This window comes from Lontra canadensis, unplaced genomic scaffold (assembly GCF_010015895.1).
Source record: "Lontra canadensis isolate GAN:19392208 unplaced genomic scaffold, GSC_riverotter_1.0 scaffold28, whole genome shotgun sequence".
Classification (NCBI taxonomy): Eukaryota; Metazoa; Chordata; class Mammalia; order Carnivora; family Mustelidae; genus Lontra; species Lontra canadensis.
The window spans coordinates 305,894-330,075 of NW_022631022.1; the positions used below are offsets into that span (position 1 = coordinate 305,894).

The 24,182-nt window shown below is 36.7% G+C and overlaps 1 protein-coding gene across 2 annotated transcripts in view; it reads right to left on the minus strand.

Moving 5' to 3' along the window:
- The window catches only part of GLCE (glucuronic acid epimerase), a 116,320-nt gene that overhangs the window by 16,407 nt on the left and 75,731 nt on the right, over positions 1 to 24,182 (minus strand). The gene's annotated exons all lie outside the window — the stretch shown is intronic.

Genomic DNA, 24,182 nt, shown 5'->3' on the forward strand with positions numbered 1-24,182 from the left:
TTTAAGCATTCCTTAAAAACACTTATGTGTTAACATTTGAATCATTTGTTAGCTATACCTAACATTTACATCAATTGAATTAGAAATATAAAGATTTTTGTCCCATTCTGAGAGGTGCCCTTCCTCCATGACTCAAATGAGAACAAACCTGCTTATGGAACTATACTACCATTATAATGAGACACATGATGGGAAAGTAAAGAAAAATGAAAATGAAAAGCTTTCATTTCAAAAATGAAAATGAAAAGCTTACAAAAAGAAATGATGGCTTCTTAGAGAAATGGATGATTTCTCTAAAGTCTAGGGCCTTGTTATGCCAGAAAATAAAGAAAACTTTCAAACATCAATGAGATCATAATCCACGGGATCAAAAAAGCAGCAGGATATATAGAAAATGAGATTGGAAACACTGGTAATTACTGAAGCTGAAAGATATGTTGAAGGTTCACTATGTTATTCTCTATACTTTGAGTATTTCCATAATTAAAAACATAGGTATCACAGCAAAAAGATACAAGAATCAGCCTGACAGATCCTTTTCCCCCTAAGTCAAAGTTGTAAGAATTATGACTGATGTTGACTGAAATACACTAAAACAATAAAAATCCATGAGTCTACAATGATACTCAAAAAAAAAGAGAACCAGAAAAACAAATCAAACAAAACAAAACAAAAACCAACCTTATATCATCTTCTGACTGAGATGGTTAAAATTGGTAACTAAGTGAAATTATTTATTTATCTATCTGGACTTTTTAAGAGAACAAACCAATAGCTCCAGATGATAAATAATTCCTATTACAGAAGAAGGGTGGCTAATGATGTAAAAGAAAAATGGTAAAAATATCAGAAAATTAGCATTATGTGATTCCTCATGAAATTTACTAATTTGACAAGTATTATATTCAGGTATATGTTTGATAGGGACCTAGAGATTCATACTGTGCAAAGTAACACCAAATACATTATTTTCTAGTAGCAAGATTAAAAAGCTGAAACTCTACAACGAAGGGATCAGATTCATTACCCTAATTCAGTGCTCAAATTCAGTCTCATTAATGGTGACTCATCCAGATACTGTGTTTTTTGATGAGTTAAAATAAAAAATAAATAACCTATCATATATCCCAGTGAAAAATGTTTAATATGGATCCCTGAGGTCTTACAATTTGTCTTTTAATTAATAGGAAATACAAGAGATAGAGGAACAAGTTAAATGCAGACGCATCCAGACACATCTTTTTATTTTCAAGATATATTTATTTATTTATTTGAGAAAGAGAATGAATGAGCAAATGTGCATGTGAGTTGGGGGAGGGACAGAAGGAAAGGGATAGAGAATCCTCAAGCAGACTCCCGCTGATCACAGAGCTGGATGCAGAGCTCCATCCCAGGACCTTGAGATCATGACCTGAGCCAAAACCAAGAGATGGCCACTTAACTGAGTCACCTAGGTACCCATCAACCCGACACATCTAGAAGGCAAGACATCCTGCAGGAGAGCTGGCCCTGTCCCCTCAATAAGTCAGTGGTATGAAAAGAAGAAGGGGACTAGGTCAGATTTTTTTTCCCAAAGAGACTTATTAGGGCATAGGACAACCAGATGTGAGACGTGGTCCTCCACTGGGAAATGTGACTGTGGACTTGAAGACGGAAGGATGTAGAGAGATTGTTAATTGAAAAAAAGAGGCACAAACACACTAGAATGATCTCACTTTAATAAAACAACACACACATTTCCCATATTTACTGGGTTTTAAAAATCATTAAAATAGAAAATTAGGTCAAAGTCACCTTTGTTAAAATATTAGAGGAAAGGTAAATTTTAAGTTTAAAATGTCTACAGATATTTAGTTTTCAAAATATAGGAGAAACAAGGATGGAAAAAAAAGAAAACTCTGAGTATTAACATCACTATTAACTACCAAGTAGGTTTATTTAAAGGTAAACATGATAATTTTATTATAGTGTTGCTCAAATTATAGAAAACTAACCAGAAACTTTAAAATTTCAGAAAGTAGACTGTACTGACATTTTGCTAGTACAGTAACAACAGGACCTGTAACAGACCAAACCAGGGTTTTCTGCTGAGTGGTGATAAGCTTCCTACTTACTTTAAAGCTTTTGCCACATCTATAAACCAGATTAACCTTTCAAGTTAAAAAAAAAAAAGGTTTAAAAAAATCAGTAAATTCAAAAACCTTGAAACCTCATGTACTGTAGACCCTAAAGATTTACTTCATTAGAAACATAATCCAATAAAAATTGATTTTAGTATCTTTAGAGATCTAAAACAGAAAATAACATTCAGTAAGTATCATAAAGAAACTGTGGAATAATTTCTTTGCAGAAATGGTTAAAAATGAGGGAAAGCAAAATATAACTTAGTTATCCTTTGGGAAAGCAAACTGTCCTCTTCTAAAATGATTTGCAATTCAAAAAACTCCTGTGGCATAGATACTTTTACTTCTCAAATTCACTTAACTGAATATTTCAAGTAACCAAGTCATTCAAAACATTAAATCATGGATATCACCCTGAGTTTTTAAACTATGAAGATCATATTGCAGTTAAGAACATTTAAATAAATTCATAAAAGATTTCATTGAAAGAAACTTCTTTCTGCTGATTAACGTAGACCATGGCTTACTTGATCATTATTTTCTCTTATTTACTTATGTATCTGACAATTTGTATTTCTTATAATGCTTTGGTACCAAGTAAACAGAAAAGTAGTTGTGCAATATTTACTCAAACTGACTGACTCGTTCAATCAGCATCTATTCGGCACCTATTCCTGTCCCGAAAGGCCAGATTATTGGGAAATATGCACATAAAAACAATAATGATGAGACAAGAATTGTAAAAAAGTTACATACAACATGCTATGATACACAGAGAAGGAACTCTCCCTTAATTTTGTAAGGTGTTAAGGAAAGCCTCAAGGTGGAATGAATACACACTGACAACTAAGCATGCTCCCAAATCAGGTATCTGCACTTGCCATGCCCTCTGCCTAGCACTGTTTCCCCAGATATCCACTTGGCTTGCTCCCTTACTTCTTCAGGTCACTGCTTAAGTATTAATTTATCAGAGAGGCCTTACTTCCCTGACCATTCTATCTAAAACAGTATGTCTCACCCCAACATCCTCTCTGGTTTTTACTCAGCTTTATACTTCTTCATAGCATTTACCACACTTGGTATTATACATATTTAGCTTATCTGTCTCCAATCCACTAGAATCTAAGCTCCGTGAGGACTGGAATTTTGCTTCTCCTGGTCACTGCTGGATCCCCAGTGCCTAGAAATGTATCTGGTTCATAGTAGGCATTCAATAAAGATTTGTTGAATGAATGAGTACTGTAAGTATGCAATTTTATTTTATTTAAGGATTTTATTTATTCATTTGAGAGGAGATAAAACTGGGGTGAGGGACAGAGGGAGAGGGGCAAGCAGACTCCCTGCTGAGTGACGTTGGGGCGGGATCCCACGACTCTGAGATCACGACCTGATCTGAAATCAGAGTGAGACACTTAACCGACCGAGCCGCCCAGGCACCCCAAGTATGCAATTTTAACAAATAATAGCTTTGTTTTCCTTCCCGTATTTGGGTACACTGAAGTCATAATCCAAATAAAAATGAACATAACTGAGACAACAGAATATGGACTGTGATGCTGTATATTAGCCAACTCGTTAAAACAGATTTACAATTTAATTACTGCTGTTAGAAATGTTCCATCTGTTTACTGCTTGATAGACCAAGACTTAAATTACACAGTCAAATGGTTGAGTACTCTGTGATAGCTCTGACATAATAGAGAAATGCCTACTATTTTTGGTGGTCAGGACTCTTCCAGGAATGTAAAACAAATAGTATTCTCATTATGAAGGACAAGATGAGAAGGTAACTTTGCTATCCCAATTTTTTTTTTTTTTTCCAAATAGTAAGGTTAAAATAATCTATGCTACAACTGGCTCACAATGCTTCAAATAAGGTTATATTTCTAGGCAAACACCCTGAAGAAATTGAGTAGGGGATATAGAGTACACAGGCATACGTCGGAGATACTACAGGTTAGGTTCCAGAACACTGTAATAAACCAAATATCACAATACAACAAGTAAAATAATTTTTTAGTTTCCCAGTGCATGTGAGTTTGAGTACACTGTTAATAGACTAATATGCTTAGTAGACTACAATGTAGTCTGTTAAGTATACAACAGCATTAATGTCTAAAAAACCACGTACATACCTCAATTTTAAGACACTTTATTGCTAAAAAATGCTAACCATCAGCTAGCCATCATATAAGCTTTCAATGAGTCATAATCTTTGCTGGTAGAGGGTCTTGCCTTGATGTTGATGGCTGCTGACTGGTCAGGGTGGTGGGTGCTGAAGGCTGGGGTGACTGTGACAATTTCTTAAAATAAGACAACAGTGAAGTTCACATCAATTGACTCTCCCTTTCACAAATGATTTCTCTGCAGCATGTGATGTTTTTGATAGCACTGCCCCACAGAACTCCTTTCAAAACTGGAGCCAATCCTCTCAAACCCTGCTGTTGCTCTACCAACTAACTTTATGTTATATTCTAAATCCTTTGTTGTCATTTCAACAATCTTCACCAGAGTAGATTCCATTTAAGAAACCACCTTTTTGCTTATCCATAAGAAGCAACTCCTCATCTGTTACAGTTTTATCATGAAATTGTCACAATTCAGTCCCATCTACAGGCTCCACTTCTAACTCCAGTTCTCTTGCTATTTCTGCCACATCTGCAGTTACTTCCTTCACTTGAGTCTTGAACCTCTCAAAGTCCTCCATGAGGGATGGAAAACATTTCTTTCAAACTCCTGTTAATGTTGGTGTTTTGACCTTCCCCATGAATCATGAGTGCTTTTAATCCCATTTAGAAAGCTAAATTCTTTCCAGAAGGTTTTCAATTTACTTTGCCCATATCTATCAGAGGAATCACTACCTATGGCAGCTATAGCTTTATGAAATGTATTTGACTTTTTTTTTTTTTTTTTTTAAAGAGAGAGAGAGAGAGAGAGAGATCGTGGGCATAAGAAGCAGGGCAGGGGCAGAGAGAGGGGAAGAGAGAATTATAAGCAGGCTCAGTGCCCAGCATGGAGCCCAACTCAGGGCTCTATCTCTGGACTCTGAGATAATGACCTAAGCCAAAAGTCAACACTTAAGCCAAGAGTCAGACACTTAACTAACTGAGCCATCCAGGAGACTCTGAAACGTATTTCTTAAAATAATAAGACCAGGAAGTTGAAATCCTCTTGATCCATGGGCTATAGAACAGTTGTGTTTGCAGCCATAAAAACATTAACCTCATTATACATCTCCATCAGAGTTTCTGGGTGACCAGGTGCATTCTCAGTGAACAGTAATATTTTGAAAGGAATCTTTTTTTTCCCCCCCCAAACAGTAGGTCTCAACAGTGGGCTTAAAAATAAAATTCAGTAAATTGTGTTGTAAACAGATGTGCTGTGATCGAAGCTTTGTTGTTCCATTTACAGAGCACAGGCAGAGTACATTTAGCTAATTCTTAAGGCCCCAAGGATTTTCATAATGGTAAATGACTATTGGCTTTAACTTTAAGTCACCAGCTGCATTAGCTCCTAAGCAGTCAGCCAGCCTTTCCTTTGAAGTTTCAAGGTCAGGCACTGACTTCTCTCTAGCTATGAAAGTCTGAGATGGCATCTTCTTCGTATAAGGCTGTTTCATCAATATTGAAAACCTGTTATCTAGTATAACCACTTTCATTAATTATCTTAGCTAGATCTGGGTAACTTGCTGCAGCTTCCGTATCAAGACTTGCTGCTTGACCTAGCACTTTTATGTTACGGATACAGCTTCTTTCCTTACATATCGTGAACCAACCTTTCCTAGCTTCAAACTTCTCTTTTGCAGTGTCATCATCTCTCAGCCTATGTAGAACTGCAGAGAGTTAGGCCTTGCTCTGGATTAAGCTGTGGCTTAAGGAAATGTTGTAGCTGGTTTGATCTTTAATCCAGACCACTAAAACTTTCTCCATATCAGCAATAAGGCTATATTACTTCTTATCACTTGTATGTTCACTGAGTAGCACTTTTAACTTTCTTCAAGAACTTTTCCTTTGCATTCACAGCTTGGCTGACTTGTTTGGCACAAGAGGTCTAGGTTTTGGCCTGTCTCTGCTTCAACATGTATTCCTTATTGAGCTTAACTTCTAGCTTTTAAAATGAGAGACATAAGACTGTTACTTTCACTTGAAAACTTAGACATTGCAGGGTTTTAATTGACCTAATTTTGATATTGTTGTTTTAGGGAATAGGGAGACCCAAGGAGGGGAAGAAGGAATGGCCAGTTCGTGGAGCAGTCAGAACATACACAACACTTATCAATTAAGTTTGCTGTGTTATATGGACATGGTACATGGAGCCCCAAAACAATTACAATAATAACATCAAAGATCACTGATCACAGATCACCATAATAAACTAAAATAATTTAAGATATTGTGAGAGTTACCAAAATGTAACCCAGACACAAGAAGTAAGCAAATGCTATTGGCAAAGTGGCACCCATAGACTTCCTCAACACAGAGTTACCACAAACTTTCATTTAAACAAACAAACTGCAATATAAATGAAGGGCAATAAAATGAAACACAGTAAAATGAGGTACGCCTGTATCACATGATTCACATTTTACAGACGAAGGGACTAGGATATAATAGCCCACAAGAGAGTCACTATAGACAGGGACAAAGCCAAGACAGGTGAGAACTTAAATGTGGTTAAAAATTGTGTTTCTTTGTATATTACAGATGATGAAACAAATAGGCTTTGTAACATTAAGTAATTTAACCTAAGGTACATGATGTTCACTTGAAATTTTAACTCATTTGTTTGACTCCAAACACTGTGCTCTGATGTGCCATAAAGTATCTTTGACCAATTACATATTATATTTCAGAAGCTGAATACTATCCTTCCCCAGAAGATATTCTGATTTGTAACAGGTTACCAAATTGTGAATTGGACCCACCATCAACTGTCTTATTTTAGACACAGTTGATTTTGATCATGAATCAACAGTCCACATAGATACACAGTATTAGGAAATACTATTTAGGAAATAATATTTCCTAAAAACACAATTTTAGGAAAAGTTACCTATTTATTCTAAAAATTTACTGATATTTCTGAATGAAGGTACTGGAATTTTAAAATTTTCTTCAATATAATTATTTGACATTAATATTAGAAAAGAATAGAAATGAATCATAATTATGAATATACATGTATATATATCATCCAATAAAGATACCTGCTCTCCACATGTATTCGAATAATTAAGCCCTTGCAAATAGGATCTCCGGGGCCCCACAAATCCAGCAACAGCTTACAAATGCATTACAATCCCTCATTTCTGCTAATAATTATTGTGGGATAACTTATCCAAGCAAAACCTTTCTCTAGAGATAAAAATGGAACTTAATAACAGTTTCATTAGTCCATGTTAATTTGAGGCTTTATAATGTATTGGTGTCCTAAAAACACCAATGTGGCAGTATATAAGGAAAATAACTAGAATTAATATAAGAAATGAGAGTATAAAAAAAGAATCTTAAGTAGAATCTTAAAAGTAGAATCTTAAAAAAAAAGTAGAATCTTAAAAGTAAAAAATTTTTTATTCCACGACTATCTTTTTATTAGCAATAACAACTGCCACCAAACCAAAAAAAAGAAAAAGGACGAAAAGAAGAGTAAATTTCTGTTATATAAATGCTTTAACTTTATTTTCCTTACTTAGTCTTCCATACAGACTGTCTGTAATTACCTTCAGAATGAAAATTACCTATGACATCAAAGTTCAAATTTATCTGCTCAGTTACTCAACACAAATATGCTTTGAAGCAAGTTAAACCAATACTTCTGCTTTCTCTGCTATTCTCTTATAAACGTATCTATTGTCTGAAAAGGAAAAAACAAACAATAAAAATGAAAAACTTTAACACAAAGATGAAGAACCATCTAATGAAGAATACATTAATCATATAAATAAAAACTAAAAACAGAACTCAGGAGTTGGAAGAAAATAAACTTGTGGTACTGTGCTGTATTTGCAAGACCTGAGACCACCTGGCATTTTCTATTAGCCCAGAGTGTAGAAGCTCACATTCTTTTTCCAAATTTTTTTTTATTGAGTTAAAATACATGTAACATAAAATTTACCATCTTAACCATTTTTCAGTGTACAGTTAAGTGGTATTAAATATATTCATAATATTGTGCTACCATCACCAGCATTCATTTCTATAACTCTTCCTCTTGTAAAACTGTTAACTCCATCTATGCCCATTAAACAGTAACTCTCTATCTCTAGCTCTCCACTAGCCCCGGGGCAACCACCATCCTATTTTCTGTGTCTATGATTTTGGTTACTGTAAGTAATTACAGAAGTGGAATCATATAGTATATGTCTTTTTTTTGTGGCTGGTCTATTTCACCTAGCATAATGACCTCAAGTTTCATCCATGGTATAGTATATGTTAGAATTTCCTTTCTTTTCAAGGCTAATTAATATTTTATGATATGCACACACCACACTTTACTTATCCATTCACCAGTTTATGGACACTTGGGTTACTTGTACTTCTTGGCTTCTGTGTATAACGCTGCTATGGGCATGGGTGTACAAAGATCTTTTTGAAGATGCTGTTTTCAATTATTTTGGATATATATCTAGAAGCAGAATTACTGGATCATATGGAAATTCCATTTCTAAGTTTTTAATGAACCATCATACTGTTTTCCATAGTTGGTATAACATTACATTCCCACCAACAGTGTACACAGTTCCAGTTTCTTCACATCCTTGCCAACTTATTTTCTGTTTGTTTTGGTTTTAAATAGTACCCATCCTAAAGTGTATGAGGTAGTATCTCAATGTAGTCTTGAAATGCATTTCCTTAATTATTAGTGATGTTGAACATCTTTCCAAGTGCTTATTGGCCAACTATGTACATCTTTGGAGAAAAGTCTTTTCAAGTCCTTTGCTCATTTATGAATTGGGTTTTTTGTTGTTGTTGAGTTTTAGTTCTCTATATATTCTGATATTAATCTCTGATCAAGCATGTGATTTGCAAATACTTTATCCCATTTTGTGGGCTACCTTTTTTACTCTGCTGATACTGTCTTTGGTGCACAGAATTTAATTTTTATGAGGTCCAATTTGTTAATTTTTTCTTTTGTTGCCTGTGCTTTTAGTGTCATATTCAAGAAATCACTACCAGGGGCACCTGAGTAGCTCAATGGGTTAAGCCTCTGCTTTCAGCTCAGGTCATGATCTCAGGGTCCTGGGATCGAGTCCCCCATGGGGCTCTCTGCTCGGCAGGGAGCCTGCTTCCCCTCTCTGCCTGCCTCTCTGCCTACTTGTGATCTCTGTCAAATAAATAAATAAAATCTTTAAAAGAAAGAAAGAAAGAAATCACTACCAAATCCAATGTCATGAAGCTTTTGTTCTGTTTTCTTCTGAGAATTTCATAGTTTAGGCCTTAGGTGTAGCTCTTTGATCCATCTTGGAGTTAACTTTTACATATGGTGTTAGGTAGGGGCCAGAACTTCATTCTTTTGCACATGAATATCTAGTTTTCTCAGCACCTTTTGTTGAAAAAGATTCTGCTTTCCCCATTGAATGATCTTGGCACTCTTGTCAAAATCATCTAACCATATATGCAAGGGTTTATTTCTGGGCTGCCTACTCCATTGATCTATATGTCTGTTTTTATGCAAATAACGCACTATTTTGATTACTGAAGTAAGCTTTGAAATTAGGAAGTGTGAATTCTCCAGTTTTCCCCCTTTTTTTAAAGACAGTTTGGCTACATGGGGGTCTCTGGAAATTCCATATGAATTTTAGAATCAGTTTTTCTGTTTCTACAAAATCACATGGAAATTTTGACAGGGACTACACTGAATCGGTAGATAATACTTTAAGTAGTATGATACCTTAACAGTATCAACTCTTTCAATCCACAAACATGCGATGTGTTTCCATTTACTTACAGCTTTTTCAATCTGAAAGTTCATATTCTAAGCTGACTAGGCCTTCCACTCGACACATTACTTTTGTAGGAAAAGTTTAGGTGCCGCACAATAGGACACCAAAACAATGCATTTTCTAAAATACAGCAACCACAAACTAGACAGAAAGCATACTAAAAGGAACATTTATTTAAATAATTTGAAGTGAAGTACAGATGTTGACTGGTACCAGATCAACCACCTTTCCTTGTTACTGGAAATAAGGTCTGTTTGCATAAAAATACTAAATTAATGAAGTAAAAAAGGTTTTGATAAACTTTAATAATTCCTACAGTACTAGTTATGACAATGAGCTAATGAAGAGATTAATAAATATTTACTTGGAATACTATGTATATAATTTAGCCTAAGATCTGATACTGAGGAAAATATAAAATGTTTACATATGATTCCTTTTCTCAAATCGCTTACAACCTCACAGAGACAAGATCTGAATGTATGGGAAACTACTGAAGAAAAAATTTATATTGCAAAGGTGTTAACATATAGTCACTGAATTTGCAACTCAAAAAGTAATGTGGCAGGTTGTTAGGCAAGGGAAAAGGTGCTTGGATGAGATGCACAGAAGAACATATACTAAAGCAGAACAAAGATGATATTCTTACAGCTATGGATTTCCATATCTATTTTGCAAAGTACTTTTTGTTTTATTTTCATTTAATTCCTCCAACAATCCAATGAAATGGGCAGGCAAGTGAGTGCTATTTTACAAAAGAGAAAACTGAGACTCAGCAATATTATGTAAGTTGTCAAAATTGATAAGGTGGAGCCAAGCACAGAATCTAGGTCTTTTGAATCAAGCTCTAATTTATCAGTGATTTCCAAACCCAGCATATCAGCCTCTGGGCTGGGAATACATTTCAAGATCTTCACGGGTGATTCTGAGGATTAATTAGGTTTGGGCACCAATATACTATACCTGCAGTTATTAAGTTTTATTGGGCATCAGAATTATCCAGAAGGCTTGTTCAAACACAGATTGCTAGGTTCCAATTCCATGGTTTCTGACTGACTGAATCTGGGTGAGCCCAATAATCTGCCTGTCTAACCAGTTCCAGGTGAGAAATCTATGCTGCCGGACCACACTCTTAAGAATCACTTTAATATACCACATGCATTAAATTTATTTAACTAGTAGATACTATTTGCAAATGATAAAATAGGTGTGCTGCCCAGACTCAGAACCATTTCAGGCAATTGTGAAGATTAAGATTATTAGCACATTGATTTTCGCAGAATAATTAATCCATACTCCACAGAGAATGACTTCAGTTAATGTCCTTCCTTTCTAATACTGACAAAGCAGTGATTCAAGAGCTCGCTAAACTTGAAACAGTAAGTCATAGATGCAAAATTATCCCAAATTCTGGCTTTTGCTTGTTTACTGAAGAATTTCTCAGTCAGCCTGAGTATGTTTTGAAGTAATTCTTTCATAAGTGTAGCTATACTTTGAAGCTTTGAGAATTGAAAAGGTGTGTTGCTTCTTGGCTGCTAACTTGGCTGGATAAAGAACCCGGGGGCCTAAACTGTCTATAGAACTCTGTAAATGATGCTTAATTGTCTCCTCATGTTTAATTATAAACACAATCCAAGGCTAGGAGTCTGCCATAAGTTCCCTTGTGAATGAATAACTTTTGTATATTTGTTTGTTTTCCTCTTTGCCTGGATGCCTGATCATTATTATTATGATTTTTAACAAGGGAAAGTACAAAGTTTCACCAGGACAGGTTTAGTTGTTAATTTCTTTTTATTAAATTCTCCTGGTATTTGGCAACAGGCCTATTTGAGTTACAGACTCAAGTAATCCTTTAGCTCTGGAAAATGTTTTTTTCTATAGTGTGCTTAACAACTGCTCCTGTTCAATTTGTTTTGGTCTCTTACAGAATATCAATTATCTTTATGTTAGATCTCTTTTACTCTATCCTTTATGTCTATCAACTGTTCTTCATGTTTTCTTTGTCCATCTCATTTCCCCTTTCTCTCTGCATTCTGGGAGAGCTTCTCAACCTTGTTTTCCATATCACAGAGTCAATATTCTCAAGTTTCTACTTTTTTCCAGCACACAACTTAATTTGGATACTGCATATTTAGTTACTATTCTATGGTTTTATATTTGGATACTGTATTTTAGAATCTAACCTACAGTTTATTTTATCCAATACCTTTTAATTTATGGCTCCCCATTAGCCATCCCCCTTTCATCTTAGTCTATCTTGTGACTCATTTTCTATGTCTTACTCAAAGACTCCAGTTTTGTTTTTTTAGTCTGCAAAAATAAAAAAAATGCTTCTAAAATTTGTAACTGAAGTAATCTTTAGTATCAAGGGTATGCTTTTGTCCTGTAATAAGTGCTGTGTTCTTTTTCAGTGGCTGTAGGATCTTATCTCAGATTCCGAAATTCCCAGATATGTCCTGTAAACCAGCAGTGAGACTTAGAGCTTGCTAAAAGTAGGGCTTGATTTTTCAGGAAGAATACTTCACAGTAGAGGCGTGAACCTTCATCAGGAAGCATATAATGTCTGATAGTCTTTTTGTTATGTTAGGATTAATCTATATGTTCATGTGTTGTCATCTTGATCCAGCCATTATAAAGTTCCCCGTTAGCAGCCATCTAATAGTTTCAGCAATGACTTTTTCATTAAGGGTTGCAAAATGGTAATATCCTACCAGTCCTTCTTAATATATTAGCTGACATACTTCTGTAAAGAAAATCTTGCCCTTCTTTACCAATGATTTGGTAATCCTGAGGTATACAGTCTGTACGGGTATACAGTCTGTATGGTCAGAATTAATGCCTGAATCTTTCCTTTTATTTACCAAGTGAAAACAGAGAATTTGCTCCCTAATAAGCTCCAAAAATAAATGATTTTTTAAAGTAATATATGAATGAACTCATGATTATTAAATATATTTAATGTGCTTCAATCCATTACAGTTACAAAGTTAATTTTTAAAAGGATTTTATTTATTTGAGAAAGAGAAAGCAAAAGACAGAGCTCAAGTAGAGTGGGAAGGGTAGAGAGAGAGGGAGTAGCAGGGGCTTGGTCCCAGGACTGTGAGATCATGACCTAAGCCGTAGGCAGACGCTTAACTGACTGAAGCACCCAGAGGCCCTAAAAGCTACAACTTTTTTTTTTTTTTAAAAGATTTTATTTATTTATTTGACAGAGAGAGATCACAAGTAGACAGAGAGGCAGGCAGAGAGAGAGAGAGAGGGAAGCAGGCCCCCTGCTGAGCAGAGATCCCGATGTGGGACTCGATCCCAGGACCCTGAGATCATGACCTGAGCCGAAGGCAGCGGCTTAACCCACTGAGCCACCCAGGCGCCCCAAAGCTACAACTTTTTGATGCTCAAATTATCCCACCTTTATGTAGCTGGTGCAAATCTTTTCAAGTTGGCTTCCAAGTCCTTGTGACACAACCCAAGTAATTTCTGATAGCTTTCTTGTCTTACAAGATACCCCAGTTTCATCATGTATACTTCTCGCCAAAGACACAACCCTTCTTCAGAGAGTTCTAGTTTTTATAGTAGGAATACCTATATTATTTCTGATAGAAATATCTTGACATTTCTGTATTTCAGGATCTGAACACCTCCCCTTTTTCATGTTTTAGTGTTGGTGTACTATTTTATTAAGATATATTTAGTCATTCATAAGTAGATGTGGGATTACAGGGAGTCAGATGCCTGCACCCAGACTGCTATCTGACTCTTAGGGTTAGGTTCAGCTGCTAGTAACAGACACCAGAAATAAATCCTTATATGCTCCAACCATTGTTATTTTTCACTCATGTAAAAGAAACTCAGGAGTAGGTGATTGGAACCAATATATGCAGCTATATCATTAAGGACCTAGGTACTTTCTATCTTTCCACACCACACTAAGGCCCAAGACTGTTACTTAAGTCTCAGCCATCATGGCTGTGTTATAGTCCAGAAAGAAGAGAAAAGGCAGAAGGGCAAAAAGAGTGTATCTCTTAGTTGAATGTCTTACCCACTTAAAGGAAGTACTCCATAAATATTAAATTGGAAAGTGCCTTATTCAGTCACAGTGTTTCTGGTTCCATATACTTTCAATCTAATCTATTGGCTTGTGTAAACTACATGGCAACCTAGTCTTCCCACAGTCTACAACTTGTGCTAAAGATTATCACAAGCAATCACTGATGGGTAGGTTAATCCTGCCACCTCAACTATCCTCAAACCTTCATTAGACATACTTAGCATTAAAAAACCAACAAACACCAAATTACATTTGAATGATAAAGGAAGTTATTTGTTTTTGAGGGGTAGGGGACAAGCTTACAGGGAAAGGAAACATTTAAAGAGTAGTTTTTTTTACTATATGTCAGGTACTATACATATTTCAGTTATTGAAATCAAACCCTAAGAAGGAGTTGTATCACCAGCATGTAGTTGAAGAAACTAAGTAGTTTTTAACTCTGCCAAAGAAAAATTATTAGCAAGCACATAGTGGGATTTAAACCTAGATTTACCTAGCTTCAAAGTGTTAGGTTCTTCACATGACACCACAATAGTGTATCATCTGGCTCCAAATCACTATTTACTTTCTTACCAACTAGATTAAGAGCAGAATGATTTGCCCTTGATTTGTGCAGACATCTTAAACTACTGGCACTGTGCAGCAGCTTCTGAAACTAAAATTCATTTCTGAAAAGAGGTTCTAAACGTATTCAGCTTAATTCTCCTTAATACTGAAAGCAATAATATAAAGAACTAGAACAGGAATGTTTTTAAAAGCAAAGAACAGCTTTTGCATACAGAAAAGCTGAATAGTTATAGTGTAGCTAAAATGTTCTTTGAAGTACTGTATAATATTTAACTAAAAAACTGCTTCTTCTGAACAAAGTGTCAAACTAAGCATATGTTATGTAAATAAATCAGATTCAGAAAGGAGTCCCTGGCTTCTCCAGCTGTGTAGCATTTCTTCCCTCATTAGGAAAGCAAGAGAAAGAAAACCTAATGATGTGTTTACTCCGCATGGTTCATGCATACAGGGATTTTACAGCACAGACTGGTAGAACTATCCTAAGAAGTTCTACACAATAGCTGCTGATAATAACTTTTTATCAAGTTTGCTGCAATCTGGCAAAACAGGAATGACAGAAGGGCAAAAGTTCATCAAGTTGCTTGCTTATAGCAATTTTAAACAATCATAAAGTATAGAGTCTTGGCCATGTAGAAACTATGCGGAAGAAATCTTATGTGGGCATTGGTCCCAAGTGGCTTTTTTTTTTTTCCCCTAAAGATTTTATTTATTTATTTGACAGAGGGAGAGAGGTCACAAGTAGGCAGAGAGGCAGGCAGAGAGAGAGAAGGGGAAGCAGGCTCCCTGCTGAGCAGAGAGCCTGATGTGGGCCTTGATCCCAGGGCTCTGAGATCATGACCTGCTTTCGGCTCATGACCTGAGCCGAAAGCAAAGGCTTAACCCACTGAGCCACCCAGGCGCCCTCAAGTGGTTTTTAAATAGGACTAATTACTGAGGTAATTGTTAACGCAGAAGTAGTAGAATACAGTTCTGAGCTACTTTACAAACAATGCAGAACCTATCACACACTAGAAAAAAAAGATTGAGGGAATGTGCAAACAGGAATCATGTGAGAACAATCTGCTAGGTTGTTGGACTAAACTGAATTCTATTTGCTAGCTGAGTGTTTTTCTAATATTTATAACAAAAAGAAACATCTAATATAGCATCTTTTGCAATTAAAAAGACACTGTGGGCAGGGCAGTGCCTGGGTGGCACAGCCAGTTAGGCATCGACTCTTGGGTTTCAGCTCAGGTCATGATCTCAGGGTTGTGAGATAGAGCCCCACAATGGGCTCCATGCTCAGTGCAGAGTCTGCTTAAGACTCTTTCTGCCTCCCCAACCCTCCCTCTCAAATAAGTAAATAAATAAGAAAGATGTAAGACTAGCACCCACATTTTAGATTTCTCTTAATAGTTAACAGAATTGCAGGGCAGGAGATAGGAAAAGAAGGGAAGGACAGTAAGAGACTGGCAGTTCTGAGTCCTTATTAATATAATCACATTTAATACTCACAACTACAAAACTGGTTATTATCTTCATTTTCCAGATAAGGAAACTGGAAGGGAGTCAATTGTTGAAGCATCTACCTACTTATTGACTTTGCTACCATTACCAGCTACTTCTGTGAATTGCTGTTTCCTCCTCAGTGCAGTAGGGCTAGTTCTAATCTACCACATAGGTACCCCTTAGGGTGTCCTGAGGACTGAATGATCTAAAGTATATATCTAAAAAATGTGGAAACCTTAGCTCCATCCTCCTTCTTCAGAGTGGTTACTAATTTGCTCAAAGTCACAATTTATCCAAAGTCTACTAAGAGATGCAGCTGGAAACTAAAACCAGATTAAAGGACTAGAAATCACTTTTCTAACTCTTAGTCCAGTGTTTGTCACTTTACTACATTTTCACTGTACTTCATCTCATATCATTTATCTTTATACTACTATACTACTAACTTTATACTACATGCTAAATTAAAAAAAAAATATGTCCCAAATATCAGAGTACCCTCCCAAATTTTGAAAACAGTCAACAACTTTCTTCATTCCCTAATTTCTAATAGAGGGCTCAGAATCCCCTAGAGAAGTAGCCCATATTTTACATTATCTAAAACTAAGTAATCTATGAACTAGTCATCCAAGAGATGTCACGTCACTCAAGATAATGCCATACTAACCCAGAAATTTTAAAACTAACAGGTTATGAACATGAATGTTAATTTATTTTTTAAACGTTTTTATTTATTTATTTATTTGGCAGAGAGAGAGACACAGTAAGAGAGGGAACACAAGCAGGGGGAGTGGGAGATGGAGAAGCAGGCTCCCCGCAGAGCAGGGAGCCCAATGTGGGACTCGATGCCAGGACCCTGGGATCATGACCTGAGCCAAAAGCAGATGCTTTTTTTTTTTTTTCCTAATATTTTATTTTTATTTATTTGACAGAGATCACAAGTAGGCACAGAGGCAGGCAGAAAGAGAGGGGGAAGCAGGCTCCCTGTGGAGCAGAGAGCCCGATGTGGGGCTCGATCCCAGGACCCTGAGATCATGACCCGAGCCGAAGGCAGAGGCTTTACCCACTGAGCCACCCAGGCACCCCCAAAAGCAGATGCTTAACTGACTGAGCCACCCAAGTGCCGTGAATGTGAATGTTTAAAGCATTTATTCATAATAATCTAAAAGCAGAAACAACCCAAGTGTCCATCAACTGGTGACTGGATAAACAGTAGTTCACCCATATAATGGAATAGAGCTCAGCAATAAATCAATACTTGGTATCTGTAACAACATGGGTAAGTCCTGAAAGCATTTTATGAAATAGAAGAAGCCAGACACAAAAGATTACTTAATATATGATTCCCTTTACATGACATTTTGGAAAAAAGCAAAATTATAGGGATAAAAATTAGATCAGTAATGGCAGGAAGGGATTGATGGGTATGAGGGACTTTGGGGGGTAATGGAAATGTTCTAGAGTTTGATTGTTGTGATACAGGTTACATGGCTAGATACATCTGTCAAAACTCATCTAACTGGGGGCGCCTGGGTGGCTCAGTGGGTTAAAGCCTCTGCCTTTCAGCTCAGGTCATGATCCCAGGGTCCTGGGATCGAGCCCCACATTGGGCTCTCTGCCAGGCGGGGGGAAGCCTGCTTCCTCCTCTCTCTGCCTGCGTCTCTGCCTACTTGTGATCTCTGCCTGTCAAATAAATAAATAAAATCTTTTTAAAAAAGGAAAAAAAACCCTCATCTAACTGTACACTTTATTTTTAAGATTTTATTTATTTACTTGACAGAGATCACAAGCAGGCAGAGAGGCAGGCAGAGAGGGGGAGAGGGGGAAGCAGGCTCACCACCGAGCAGAGAGCCCGATGTAGGGCTCGATCCCAGGGCCCTGGGATCATGACCCGAGCCAAAGGCAGAGGCTTTAACCCACTGAGCCACCAGGGTGCCCCTAACTGTACACTTTAAAAGGGGTGCATTTTGGGGCACCTGGATGGCTCAGCTGCTTGAGTGTCTGACTCTTGATTTTGGCTCAGGTTATGATCTCAGGGTTGTGAGACTGAGCCCCACATTTGGCTCAACGCTCAGCGTGGAATCTCTTGAGATGCTCCTTTTCTCTCTCTCCCTTTGCCGTTCCCCCTGCTTTCTCTAAGATAAATAAATAGGGCACCTGGGTGGCTCAATCAGTTAAGCATCTGCCTTCAGCTCAGGCCATGATCTCAAGGTCCTGGGATGGAGCCCCACATCAGGGTCCCTGCTCAGCAGGGAGCCTGTTTTTTTCTCTCTATCCTTCCCTCTGCTTGTGTGCTTTCTCTCTGTTAAATAAATAAATAAAATCTTCAATTAAAAAAAATAATCAAACTAAATTTTAAAAATTTAGTGGTCCATAATTAAAAAAAAATAAGTGGTCCATTTTATTGCGGATAAATTACACCCCAATAAATCTGACTTTTAAAACTTGTAACCTGTATGGGGTGCCTGGGTGGCTCAGGCGGTTAAGCCTCTGCCTTCGGCTCAGGTCATGATCCCAGGGTCCTGGGATTGAGCCCCACATCAGGCTCTCTGCTTGGCAGGGAGTGTGCTTCTCTGTCTGCCTGCTGCTCTGTCTGCTTGTGCTCTCTTTCTCTCTCTCTCTCACTCTTGTCCTATCTCAAATAAATAAATAAAAGCCTTTAAAACACTTGTAACCTATAAAATTAGGCAAAACTAAGTGCATTTCTATACTTTTTTTGAGTAATAAATGCTATGAATATACAAAAGTAACATAAAATAGGTCATTAAAGAAGGAGATACTGTCTTTTGGGGAAAAAACAAGCTTTTGAGTCTGAAATAGCTAAATTTCAATACTGGTAATCTGAACAAGTCAGGTAATCTCAATTTTCTCATATGTAAAGCTGAGATAATACCTTCTACTTTACAAAGTAGTTGAGATTAAATGAACACTTAATTTGGTTCCCACCACCTAACAAGCAAACAAAGGAAAATGTCTATGGATGAAGTGATACCTTTTTTTAAAGTCAATAAAAAAAGAGTGAGCTTCACTTAGCTATACCATTTCATTTAATCAACATATATTTGTTAAACATCTATTATATGGTAAGTTACCATTTTACCAAATAAGCAATCTGAAAAAAAGAGATAAGTACAAGTCTCTCCCCCTGCGAAAGAACACCTTCCTCTAAGCTTCTGTGACTTTTGTTATCTCATAAAAGTTGATAAGAACAGCAATCAAGAAACAAATACAATCTGCCTCTCACAGAATGATATACTATTAGTAAGGGAAATACATTTTATCAGCAATAAATGTGAATTAAGTAAGATTTAGGCTAAGATTTCCCAAATGAACAATTTTCTAAGCAAATAGGAAGGTTACCAAATTGAATTAACTTTAGCACTGTAGGAATTTTCATTTAACTCCTACTTAAGACTTCACTGCATGTTGAGCAAAGTGTATGGATATTTTCTGTTGGTTTCTAAATTTGAGATGAATAAAAATTACCACACAGAAATCAATTTACCTAAATAAATAAGACAGCTGAAGTAGAAATGAAATTTATCCAAAACAGTATTTTTTTTAAAGTTTTTTTTTTTTTAATTTATTCATTTGACAGACAGAGATCACAAGTAGGCAGAGAGGCAGGCAGAGAGAGAGAGAGAGGAGGAAGCAGGCTCCCCGCTGAGCAGAGAGCCCGATGTGCCCAGGACCCTGGGATCATGACCTGAGCCGAAGGCAGAGGCTTTAACCCACTGAGCCACCCAGGCGCCCCCAAAACAGTATTTCTTAATGTATAAAACCACATTTCTATACATTTTCTAAGGGCTAAAACTAACTTTTCACTGACATTTATCTAAAGTCTCAGATCTTGACACTGGGACTATTTATAAAGGTGAAACCTGGATTACAAGTACTTGACAAAGAAAATGATATCTTCTGGAATTTCTTCCCCAAATCAAAATCCTTTTCTCCATATATGTGTGTTTATCATGTATATTTCATATATATATACATACATGTATTTTTTCTTCTGGCAACAAAGAGTATTCTATACTGCACACACTGCCTCATATTTTTAAAAAAATTGCTCCTTCAGAACAAACTTTATCATCCTAGGGGTGCCTGGGTGGCTCGTTGTTTAAATGTCTGCCTTCAGTGATCTGAAGGGGCACGTGCACCCGAATGTTTATAGCAGCAATGTCTACAATAGCCAAACTATGGAAAGAACCTAGATGTCCATCAACAGATGAATGGATAAAGAAGATGTGGCATATATACACAATGGAATACTATGCAGCCATCAAAAGAAATGAAATCTTGCCATTTGCGACGACGTGGATGGAACTAGAGGGTATCGTGCTTAGCGAAGTAAGTCAATCGGAGAAAGACAACTGTCATATGATCTCCCTGATATGAGGAAGTGGAGATGCAACATGGGGGGTTAAGGGGGTAGGAGAAGAATAAATGAAACAAGATGGGATTGGGAGGGAGACAAACCATAAGTGACTCGTAGTCTCACAAAACAAACTGAGGATTGCTGGGGGGAGGGAGGTTGGGAGAGGGGGGTGGGGTTATGGACATTGGGGAGGGTATGTGCTGGGGTGAGTGCTGTGAAGTGTGTAAACCTGGCGATTCACAGACGTGTACCCCTGGGGATAAAAATATATGTTTATAAAAAATAAAAAATAAATTAAAAAAATAAATAAAATAAAATAAAATAAAGATTAAAAAAAAATAAATGTCTGCCTTCAGCTCAGGTCATGATCCCAGGGTTCTGGGATCAAGTTCCTCATCAGGCTCCCTGCTCTGCCATGAGTTTTGCTTCCCCTTCTGCTCCTCTCCCTACTCGTGCTCACTTGCTCGCTTGCTCTTTCTTTCTCTCTCACAAAAATAAATAGATAAAATCTTTTTAAAAAATAAAGTATTATCCCACATTTCATGAGCTTTAGGTTTCTTTTTTTTTTTTTTTAAGATTTTATTTATTTATTTGACAGAGGGAGAGAGATCACAAGTAGGCAGAGCAGCAGGCAGAGAGAGAGGGGGAAGCAGGCTCTGCCGAGCAGAGAGCCCGATGCAGAGCCTTAACCCACTGAGCCACCCAGGTGCCCCAGCTTTAGGTTTCTAAGTGTGGCAAATACTGATTCAAGAATAAGAAATGAAGATAAAACACAAGTCTTCCCTTTGCTCTTAAGCCAACCACAAAGCAGATATGGCCTCTAAACAAGCCAAATGAATCTGGATTATAAATCAAGCATCTTCTATCATGTTCTATGATGCACATTTGTAATAAGGATAGAGATCATTCTTTTTTGTTAGTGCTAAACTCCACCTCTAGGAAGCAGAGTGAATTTAAAAAGCTTAATATTATAAACTGAATTTGAAGACATGATGCTAATGATTTCCACCCCCTTACTATTCACTGCCTGGGGTAGGTAAGGGGAAAGGTGTTCAAGTATGTTATTGACATCTATTTCTTGACTGAAAATTAAACTCTTCTAGCAGTTTCTTGGTATCAATTCACAGTCTGAATGCTGGAATGAAACAAGGGGACTTTATTTTATAAGCTAAAAACAAAGTCAATGAAACTTACTTTCCACCTTAGTCATAAGAAGTGGCTAAGGAGGTTACAGGAATTTGGAGGCTTCAAGGCTTTGGGGAGTCATATGGAGTCTTTTACGTGTCTTTCATAAACGCTTAGAAGTGATAGAGCACCTTAAAGTTAAATACGTCCAATCTGAACATACTTTTCTGTAAGGAACTCCTACAAAGGATTTATAAAATTCTAAGCCAGTATACCTTCTTGCAGTCTTTCCAGGAAAATGAGAAATTACCCTAAAATGCCCAAATATGGATAGTCTACCCTTTTTTTTTTTTTTTAAGATTTATTTATTTATGGGGAGGGAGAGCATGTGAGGAGGAGGGACAGAGGGAGAGGAAAAGAAGCAGATTCCCCATTGAGTGTGGAGCTGGGCACAGGACTTGATCCCAGGACCCTGAGATCATGATCTGAGCTGAAACCAAGCCAGACACTCAACTGACTGAGCCACCCAGGCGAACCTACAATCTTTAATGATGTCAAATAAGTTACTTCTTCACATTAGACAATTATTTCTCATTGGATATTCTGTCTCATTCCTGTCTGCTGCTCCTCTCCAAACAGCATTATCTTCCACTAAAACAGAAACACTCTCAACTAGTTTATGATTTTAAACTAACGCTTCTAGGGGCACCTGGGTGACTCAGTGGGTTAAAGCCTCTGTCTTCAGCTCAGGTCATGATCCCAGGGTCCTGGGATCGAGCCCTGCATTGGGCGCTCTGCTCAGCAGGAAGCCTGCTCCCCACCCCCGCTCCGCCGCCTGCCTCTCTGTCTACTTGTGATCTCTGTCTGTCAAATAAATAAATAAAATCTTTAAAGCTTCTAATTCTCCAAGAATGAATTTCTTATACATCCTTGCTAAGGCATTTATATAAAAAAATAAACTCTTTGAAAGGAGAAAACATGTGTGAATGGATTTTTTCTCCCTCCCAAAGTGACTAAGACAACACTGGGTTTGTTTTCTTTCCATATGATAGTTTAATTATTCCTATAAGACATTTGAATAAATTCCTATGAATATAATTCCATCTCAAATTTTACTTGCTATCTTACTCACTTTTTGTTCCCTGGAAATAATCAGTTTGGCATGTATAAAGGATCCCCAAGCTCTGCAACAATGAAACACATTTAAAAGGCAACCTATTAATTAAAAAAAAAAAATGTATTTGAAATCTTTAAGACAACTGGCATAAGAAGATAAAAGTACAACTCAGCAAGTCCTACTTTCACAACAGATAAATCTAAGAAAGAAGGAAGGAAAATGGACACAAGTTAACACACATACATACACACACTTCATGTAGTCACACCAATCCCATCATACCAGTGACAAATCAAAACCTTCACCTGGAAAAACATTTTGTAATATAACACAATATTATGTATCTCACTGAAGAATACTGTCTAGAAATACCACTGATTATTTAGAACACAGTATTGCACCTGGATCAGTGACTATTAGAAAAGCATTTAAAAAAAAAATGGAAAAGAAAAGCATTAATGACTGTTCAACCATACTCTACTCTCCTACCAGATTGATACTACTGGTTTGACATACCAACATACTGGACACATATAGGAAGTTGCTCTCTAGCTTAAATAATTAGAATTATGTTATTTTTATGCAAAAAAAAGGAACTATGATCACTCAGCAGCCTGTTTTATTCCATCCAAAGGTTTGTATGAAAAGCGGAAATACATATATATCCTAAATGGGAAAAACTCAGAGGCATATATAAAGATATTGAAAAGGTCTTTCAAGAGCTAAAGAATAATAAATAACAACAAAGGGGTGCCTGGGTGGCTCAGTGGGTTAAAGCCTCTGCCTTCGGCTCAGGTCATGATCTCAGGGTCCTGGGATCGAGCCCCACATCGGGCTCTCTGCTCAGTGGGAAGCCTGCTTCCTCCTCTCTCTGCCTGTCTCTCTGCCTACTTGTGATCTCTGCCTGTCAAATAAATAAATAAAATCTTAAAAAAAAATAAACAAATAAAAAGATCTAATCAGACAATCTCTTTCAACTGAAGCATATAGACCATTTACATTTAATGGGATCATTGATATGGTTGGATTTAAATTAAATCTCTGTCTTGCTATTTCTCTATTAGTCTCATCTTTCTTTTGTTCTCTTTTTCTTTTTTTCCTGCCAACTTTTGGTGAGTATTTTTTTATGATTCCATTTTAGCTCTACGACTTCTAGCTATCCTTCTTTGTTTTTAACTTATAAATAAAATATGTTGTTATTCTTGTTTTAAACAATTATCTTATTTTTCTATAGACTTTTCTATCCATACACATATTTTCCATTTCCTATACTCTAAATTTCTTTGTATGGATGCAAATTTCCATCTGATATCATTTTCTTTCTGCCTGAAGAACTACTCTTAACATTTCTTTTTTTTTTTTTTTAAGATTTTTTATTTATTTGACAGAGAGAG